This window comes from Apodemus sylvaticus, chromosome X (assembly GCF_947179515.1).
Source record: "Apodemus sylvaticus chromosome X, mApoSyl1.1, whole genome shotgun sequence".
Lineage (NCBI taxonomy): Eukaryota > Metazoa > Chordata > Mammalia > Rodentia > Muridae > Apodemus > Apodemus sylvaticus.
In genome coordinates this window covers 89,901,810-89,911,224 of record NC_067495.1, presented here as the reverse complement: position 1 = coordinate 89,911,224, position 9,415 = coordinate 89,901,810, and the positions used below count along the sequence as shown (strand labels likewise).

Here is a 9,415-nt window from a genome sequence, read left to right as displayed (position 1 = left end):
ATCTCTTTTGAATAAGTTTGGATTGACATTTATTTTGTTAAATATTAAAAGAGCTACACCAACTTGCTTCTTGGGTCCATTTTTTAATATCTTTTTCTAAATTTTTATCTTGTGGTAATTTCATCCAGATCAAAGCTAAACATATAGTGGAGGTAAAAGACATTATATAAAAGGACCTCCTAGATATTTACAGAACATTTCTTCCAAGCACAAAAGAATATTTATTCTTCCCAGAACCTCATGGAACTTTCTATAAACTTGACCACATATTTGGACACAAAACAAGTCTCTAAAGATACAAGTAACTTTTAATTAAGACTGCATTCTGTCAGACAATCATAGATTAAATCTGGATATCATCAACAGAAACAATGAAAAAATACAAACACATGAAAACTGAAAAAAAACACTAATGAAAGAAAAATGGGTCAAAACAGAAATAAAGAAATTGAGAATTTCTGGCATTCAGTAAATATGAATACACAGAATAACCACACTTATGGACTACAATGAAAGTGGTGCCAAAAGAGTTCTCAACACTAAGTACCTTCATTCAGGAACTTAGCAGCCCACCTAAAAGCTCTAGAATAAAGGAATTAAGCAGAAATGAGTAAAATAAAATAAAAGAAAAACAGCAATTCAAAAAATTAATGAAATAAAGAGTTGGTCCTTTAAGAAAAAACAAGAAAAAAGACACTTTTATTCAAAGTAACTAAAAGACACAGAAAGAATATCCAAATTAATAAAATCAGAAATAAAAAAAGGACACTGAGGAAATCAGAAGAATCATTAGTTCATAGTTTAAAAACCTGAAATATATCTAACTGGAAAGTCTAAAAGAAATGAATATGTTTCTTAACAGACACCTCTTATGAACGTTATCTCAAGATCAGATAAACAATTTAAATAGCCATATAACCTCTGGTGAAATAGAATTAGTCAATAAATGACTTCCACTCAAAAAAGATACAGCGCCAGGCAATTTTAGTGCAGAATTCTATCAGACATTCAAAGAAGAGCTAATACCAGTATTCCTCAAATTATTGCACAAAAATAGAAACAGAAGGAACATTGCAAAATTCATTTTATGAGACCACAGTTACCCTAACTAATATGAAAACACAAAACAGATGCAACAAAGACAAGTATTTTAGACTAATTTCCATTATGATCACAAATATGAAAATAATCAATAAAATACTTTCAAAATGAGTACAAGAACACATCAAAAAGATCATCTATCAAGATTAAGTAGGCTCAAACCTAAAAGTTTAGGCATATTACAATATATGAAAATCAATGAACATAATCCATCATACAAAAAATAGTGAAAGAAAAATACATATGATCTTCTTATTGGATGCAGAAATATTTTTACAAAATCCAAAACCACTTCATGATTAATATTCTGAGAAGATTAGGGATACAAGGAACATTCCTAAACATAATAAGGCAATACACAGTGAATATATTTCTACCATGTATATGTATGTATGTATGTATATATATATATATATATATATATATATATATATATATATATTCAAAGCACTTTCACTAAATTCAGAAATAAGACAAGGCTGTCCATTCTCTCCATTTCTATGCAATATAGTACTTGAAAATTTTATTTAGAGTAATAGGACAATTAAAGGTTATCCAGAGGATAGAAATTGGAAAGAAAAAAGTCAAGATACCTTTATTTACAGATGATATGTTATAATTCATAAGTTACCCTCAAAATTCCACCAGAAAACTTCTTGAGCAAAGCAAAACAAAAAAATAAACAAAGAAAAAACAACCATACAAGATGAACTAAAAAAAAAAAAATAGTGGCCTTTTTATATCCAAAAGATGAATGGACTAAAAAAGAAATCAGCAAAATAGCGCATTTCACACTATCCTTAAATGATATACAATATTTTGGGGTAAATCTAACCAAACAAGTCAAAGGTTTGAAGTCTTTGAAGAATGAAAGTGAAGAAGTTATCAGAAAGATTGTCCATGCTTATCAGTCAGTAGAACTGAAATTTCTGGGATATATAGCTTAACTATTTCCTCCTTTTATCCACTTTCTATCTCTGAAACTTTTCCACACACACACCTCTTTCATGGTCATGTTTTCACTGTTGCTACATACCTGTATGTGTATGTATGTACGTATGTATGTATGTACAATGAAATTTTATGTTTTTTTCAGGGCTGATACTCTGTATTGAATCACCAATTGGTATGATTTTTGTCAAAAAAAAAACTATTTCTCCCATTCTCAAACTTTATTTGTATTTATTTGTGTAAGGCCTTCTGGGTTGTCCCTTATCTATTTTATCATGTCTACTCTTGTTCTTGTTCAACTCATGTTTAGCACGTCATGTTGGTAAGATTTTATAGGAGTAGCTAGTGACATTTCTAGGAGACACAGTATTTCTCTGGTCCTTTGGCTTTTAAAATCTTTCCACCTCCTCTTCTACACTGATCCCTGAGTAAAAAATGGTGGAGTTGTTTTATAGATGCATCCATTGGGACATGGTTCTACAACTTGGCATTTTGATAAGATGTTACAAAGAAAAATATCCTTGATGAATACTGAGGACTACTGCATGGATATGACAAATATTTACTGTTGCTAGGGGTTGTGCTGGTTTAGTAAATTAGTAGTTGTTGATTTTTCTGCAAGATCCGTGATACCATTAGTCCTGGGTATTTAGATAGATTTCCAATCCCTGCAATTTCCCTCTTAGTGAGTGCGTTTTGAATCTAATTAGAGAGTTGTTGGTTAGAGTCAATGTTTACCACTAGTGCACATGTAGAGTGCCATGCTCGTCATTGTTGTGGTTCATAGGGCTCGTAGATGAGTATGGCTGTTGGTTTCTTCCATTTGATACAAGGTCTCACTAGGAAAACCTGGTTCATCTGGAACTCATATATCAAGATGGAAATCTTCATGTTTTCCTTCAACAATGTTAACAGTAAAGTCATGCCCTACCTGACCTGGTAAGATGACACTTTAAAACATGTGTTATAATTTTTAATCTTTCCTTTTTCATACTATGAGAATTTCCTATAACCTGCTTTGTCTTCCCTGTAACTACTCCCATGACAGCTCAGCTCCTACCTCCATACTCACACAGCATTATGTTTTTCTCATGGAGAGAGAGAGAGAGAGAGAGAGAGAGAAAGAGAGAGAGAGAGAGAGAGAGAGAGAGAGAGAGAGAGAGAGAGAAAGGAGAAAAAGAGAGAGGAGAAAAGAGAGAGGGGAGAGAGAGGAGAAAGAGAGAGGAGAAAAAGAGAGAGAGGAGAGAGAGAGAAGAGAGAGAGAGAGAGAGAGAGAGAGAGAGAGAGAGAGAGAGAGAGAGAGAGAGAGAGAGATCTGGTTTACATTGGCCACAAGATTCTATCCATGAAAATCTGAGTTGCTCTGTAATGCGACTGGTATACCCAGTGTCACTTTACTGAAGAAGAATGATTTTCCATCTCTCCAAAGATATCAATTAAAAATAGCTTTTTGGATAAGAGTATAAACTTGTTTACACTTCTGCTCCATGTTTGGGTTTTGTATGACTTTCTATTATGCAGGTCTTATGCTTACCATCACAGTGTCAATTCATATATACACCTGCAAAATGTTGTTTCTTTGTAGTAATCTACCATATCTTGCTCTTACAATCTTTCTTCACACCTTTACTGAGACTTGAATGGAGGAATGTAATGGAGGTTTCTCATTTCCAGTTCAGTATCTCTGTTGTTAATTATTATCTCCTGAAAGAAGCTTCATTGATTAGGATTTAGTGGCATACTAACCTATTGGTGGAGCAGTATGAGATTCGGCATTGTTTGGTTGCTACGTTCCTTAAGCAGAATAATAATAGTAAGTTTTCCCTTAGGACCCATGATCTAATGAGTCTTTGGTTGTTGACATTTAGTAACAGTATCAAGTATCGGTTCTATCTCATTAATTGGGTTGTATATACAATTAAAAATTGTGTGACTACTCTCATATTATTCATGCCATGATTGAACAAATATGCATTCTCTGAAATGTATAAACATTATTTGTTCACAAAAATGTGAAGGCAAGATGGACAAATAAGTTCTAAGTTAGCTATTTCCAGAACTGTAATAAGGCAGTAATATACTTACAAATTTGGAGTGCTCATAATCATTTATTCTAAGACCTCCACTTCAAAGAATAACACAAACACAATAAGTTATAAGAAAAATTTAAAAAAAACATTCACACAAGGCAAATATCTGAGATAGTGTTATACATTTTCATTCTCATAATAACCAATAAAAAGATTGTACTTGTCAATAATTCTTTACAGTACTATTGTATTATTCAACTAGTTATAACTATAAAAAAGGAGACTTTTCATAATATTTCAAAGTCCATGTACAAAATCTTTAGTAAATAACTTTATAGATGTTTTACATTTACATATAGGAGGTTTATATAAAACAGATGCTAAAATTCATTCAAAAACACTATTTATTTACAAATTATTTTATTATAAAATATGCTGAATTGAACTTACTCAGATTAATCCTAATTATATTTCTTAGTTAATGCCAAGTATATAAAAGTAATGCCAGAAAGACATTCAAAAACATTAGTAATAGTTTCTGAATTTTCATGAATTTTTTCTTATTTTATATATTTAGTTTTGAGTTTATAATATAATTCCATTATTTTCTCTATTTTACATTTTCCAAATCTTCCTATAGTCCCTTCCTTAAACTCTTTTAAATTCATGGCCTCTATTTCATTAAAAATAGTAGAATATACACATTAAAGGAAGACATAAAAATTTTCTATGATCTTACCACTCAGAGGATGTAGTACTTTGAGAGAGAATGCCATCCCTAGACTTATATATTTACATTCTTAGTCCTCAGTTGGTGAATCTGATTCATAAAGATTAGAAGATTTTAAAAAGGATATATATCATTGATAGGAGTTGTATTTATGTTTTCTTTCTACTTCTTACTTGTAGATCAAGATGTGAATTCTCAACTCTTCCTGCCACCACGCCTTTAGTACACCATTATGAACAATAACCTTTTGAAACCATGAGTTCAATTAATTGATTAGTTTATAAGTCTCCTTTGTCTTGGTTTTTTATCACAACAGTAGAAAAGTAACTCATACAATATTGATAACTCAATAGACTCTGTGTGTTTACCTTCCATTTTCTGGTCTTCCCTATTTGTCTTCATGCACATCATATTAATAAACAACAACAAAACCCCTACCACATTAGATTTTTAAATGCATGGATGATATTTTTTAAAAGAAGTTTCTTTTTCCTAAAAGATATTAATCATACTGTGAATTTTTTCAATTTCACCAAGTGATTTATCATGGATAAAAGCTTTGTAGATTATCAATAAAATATATTTATAAAATGTAGCCTATCCCAGGCTTGCCCCATTGAAAACTTACATAAATTAAAATTTTAGGCTACTCAAAGAATACGTCCTATTTTTAATTATTTCCTGGCAAAATTTAAATACATACTTAAAAAGTTTTATACATGGAATACTACTCAGAAATTAAAAACAATGAATTCATGAAATTTTTAGGCAAATGGTTGGAACTGGAAAATATCATCCTAAGTGAGGTAACCCAATCACAAAAGAATACACGTGGAATGCAATCTCTGATAAGTGGATATTAATTCACTCAGAAGCTCTGAATATCCAAGGCACAATTTGTATAACAAATGACTCCCATGAAGAAGTAAGGAGAGGGCCCTGATCCTGGAAATGCTTGACCTAGCATTGTAGGGGAATATAAGGACAGAGAAAAAAAGGAGGGAGGTGATTGGAGAATGGATGGAGAGAAGAAGGTTTATGGGACATATGGGGAGGGGGGAACTGGGAAAGGGAAAATCATTTGGAATGTAAACAAAGAATATACCTCTAATTGAACCTCAGGTAATTCTAAAGTAAATACCTGTTGTTTTAAGAGATTGGAATATTGCCATCCCTCCTTTAGTTTGTATAGAGTATCTTAGTTAATATGCATTAACAAAAAGTAAAGAAAAATAGGATGAGACAACCTGACACAGCTGTGAGTGAATGAGAGGAATGACCCTGCCTAGAAGACTGTTGAGAATCATGGTGAGGAATTGTGATGATACTTAGGGATACATCTGTGCATTTAATTTGATTCAGTGGGATCAACTGGTCATTTTCTTCAGACATACTGATGTAAAAATGCCAAACTTCAAAAAAAAGTTTTATACACACACACACACACACACACACACACACACACACACACACACATTTCTTTTTAGTTTGTTTCCTTACCCTCAGCCTAACTTTTTCCCACCTAAATTTTTTCTGCCTCACCATGTGCTTTGCAAGATAATTCAGGTGCTTTCCTGTTTCATCTATTATACCAGTTCAAATGATGATTTCCAACACACTGAATTTTGAAACATAAACCATCATGAAAATAGGACTCAGAATTTTTTAAGGCATTGAAGTTGAACAATAATGTTTATCTATCATATTAATTGTTAACGTTAGACCAGTCTTTATAAAGAATTCTGGATAGTTGTTTATAGTTCTGCACACTATCATCAATTCATCAATTCCTAATTATAGTTCTATCCTTTGGATTGCCAGTAATACTTTAATGTAGTTACTAAAGAATAACATTTATTTATAAATTATATTATGAATTATGCTGCATTGACTGTGCTCAGATAAATCTTAGAGCATATTTTCTCATTAGATAATATTTTTCAAGTAAATTTATAAGTTAATGGTTAAATAAATGGATTTGTTTTGTTTTTCCTTACCAGAAACTTTGCAATAATTAACATTACTATCTATAGTGTATGTAAGAAGATACTTTTATTTAGTATTTATAGTGTAATATATTTAAACTATGTTTAATATTACTATTATTAAAACTGTTTTCTAGTTCCAGTTTGGTTTGATAAGAGCTTTTGTCACCACAACAAATGCCTTAAAAAATGACATACAAAAGGAAGAATTAATTTTACCTCATGATTCCAAAGGTTTCAGTGTATACTCCAGCATTTATGGCCTGTTCTGAGAGAGAATTTGAAGACAGAAGCGAAATTTAGAGCAAAATAACTGATTCCATATCATTTATAAAGAAAAGTACAACTGGAGGCAACAACCTACTAATGTAAGAACATATCCAGAGTGGCTCATATTCTCAGATTTCCTGTAGGGTGACTTCACACCTGCACATTTTTGGAAGCTCCTAAAATAGACCTTCCTGCTGATTATCAAGGCCTGAAAGTAAATGCCAGCAAGATATTTTATATTCACACCATAACTGTAATCAGTGTGGTGTGTGGCCTCTGTAATTCCCAACACTCAAGAGGCTGAGGCAGGTGGATTACTATGAGTTTAAATCACGTCTTTGTGGTATAGTAAAACATAAAACCATTCAGAAAACAAATAATCAAATAATGTAACAGTACCAATAAGAGGTTAAGATAATTGTGTAATTCACATTTATTTTTTCAAGATATGCCAATGGATTTGGTATACCATATTTGTTCATTTCCACAGCTACTGAAATGATTATGAAAATATACCTATTACATTTGTATTGACTGCATTTTATTTTTTATTTTTTGTTTTTTTAACTTTTTATTTCATTGTTTATATATTTCCCATTATGAACCCCAATACAACTCATCTTCTCATCACTTCATATCCACCCTCTACCCTGGTAACCTACTCTGTCAATACTCGAACCTTGTTGCGACTCCTCTTGGATATTTTGTTGATGCAAAGTATCATGGAGATCGACCTCTACTTTTGGAACTGTAAGATTGTCCCCTTCATGGACTTCTGGAGTTCATCAATGGGGTAGATATTGAGATGGGCCAATTCAAAGCTCTGGATCTTGGCATGAGAGGTGTCTGAGCAGGTCAGCCAGCTGCCTAACCTACTCTCATGCCCTGGGGGCTGGCTTGCCTACAACTCCTGCAACCAGGGCCCTGCTGCCCACATGAGATGCAGGGTTAGCTCCCCTGCTCTGATGACCTTAGTGCCAGCTCTCCTTCATGCTTTAGCTAGCAAGGTGCAAAATGGGGGTTATATCTCTCATGCCCAGGTTACTGCAGACAAGTAGAGAGGCCAGTTCTCTCATGATCACTCCCTTGAGACAGCACACCTATATCCCTGCTGCCAGGTCAGCTTTACTTCCTGTCTAAGGGAGCTAAAGGGACTACTCTTCCAAGAGCGGTAGCAGGTAAGGGGCAGGCACAGTTCTCCTGCTCTGATGACCCAAGGACCAGATCACCTACCTGCTACTGGCAGCAAGGGGAAAGGGGGAAGTAGGGTATTTCTCCCTATCCATGTTACCTCACAGTAGGAGTTGTAGGGTCAGTTCTCATGCTTGTACCCTTTGAACTGCTCACTAGCAACTCCCACAATGTGCAGGCATGCTTACCTATACACTGCAGCTGGCTAGGGGCAAGATCAGCTACCCTGCTCTCATGTCACCAGGCCCATGTCTACTGTGATGCCCAGTCAAGGGGTCTGGCCAGTTCTGTACATCCATCAGATATCAACATGTCTGTAGTGTGCCAGCCCAGAGTAGGGAGGTCCACCTGGCATTTGGTGGTAACAGACCCCTGTTTCTACAGGGTCATAGACCCAGATGGGTTCTCTGGTGGCAGCACAGGCCAGAAACCTACCATGGTCTCAAATGGCATCACCAGCTACTCACATCAGGCTGTTCCTCACTACACTGGAGTCTCCAGTTTTGCCTCTCTCTGTTATTCCCACATCCTTCTATTTCTCTTTATCTTCTATTTAACCACCACTTATTTGATCCTTTTAGTGGCATTGGGGGGCAGGGAGTGCCTTTGAGTGTCTGGAGTCTTCTCAGGCACGGTCTTAGGAGTGCTATGCCCTGCTTGGACATTATGACATTAGGTTAGGTTCATCTGCCATATATCCTAGCCTGGGTTTTTCTAGTCTCTGTCTTCTTCCCTTCCTAGGAATCAGTAAGGGTCAGCATGGTGAATGACTGGTGATTACCTCAGGTTCTCTCTTTTTAGGGAGTGTTAAGCTACTAATCATTCACATAACTTAGCATAAACATTACCTCTCTCCTTTCTGTCACGTACTGATGTACATGTGACACAGCAGCCTTATCTACAATGAATGCCACTAAGGTCAATATGTATGTATGTATATATATATATATATATATATATATATATATATATATATATATATTATGTGTATGTGTGCCCACATGACTGTTTATCTGTTTATGTCCCATGTGAAGGCCTTGATGTTAAATTCCCTGCAACTGAAGTTAAGGCCATTTGTTGTATGTTTTATGAACCAAAGTTAGTTATTCTGGAAGAATAGCAAGTACATTCCCACTGAGAAACCTCTCTATGTCCCT

At 34.2% G+C, this 9,415-nt stretch overlaps 1 pseudogene; it reads right to left on the bottom strand.

Moving 5' to 3' along the window:
* Positions 1-9,061: 9,061 nt before the first annotated feature.
* LOC127675946 (uncharacterized) lies at positions 9,062-9,182 on the bottom strand (annotated as a pseudogene).
* Between the last annotated feature and the right edge of the window lie 233 nt (positions 9,183-9,415).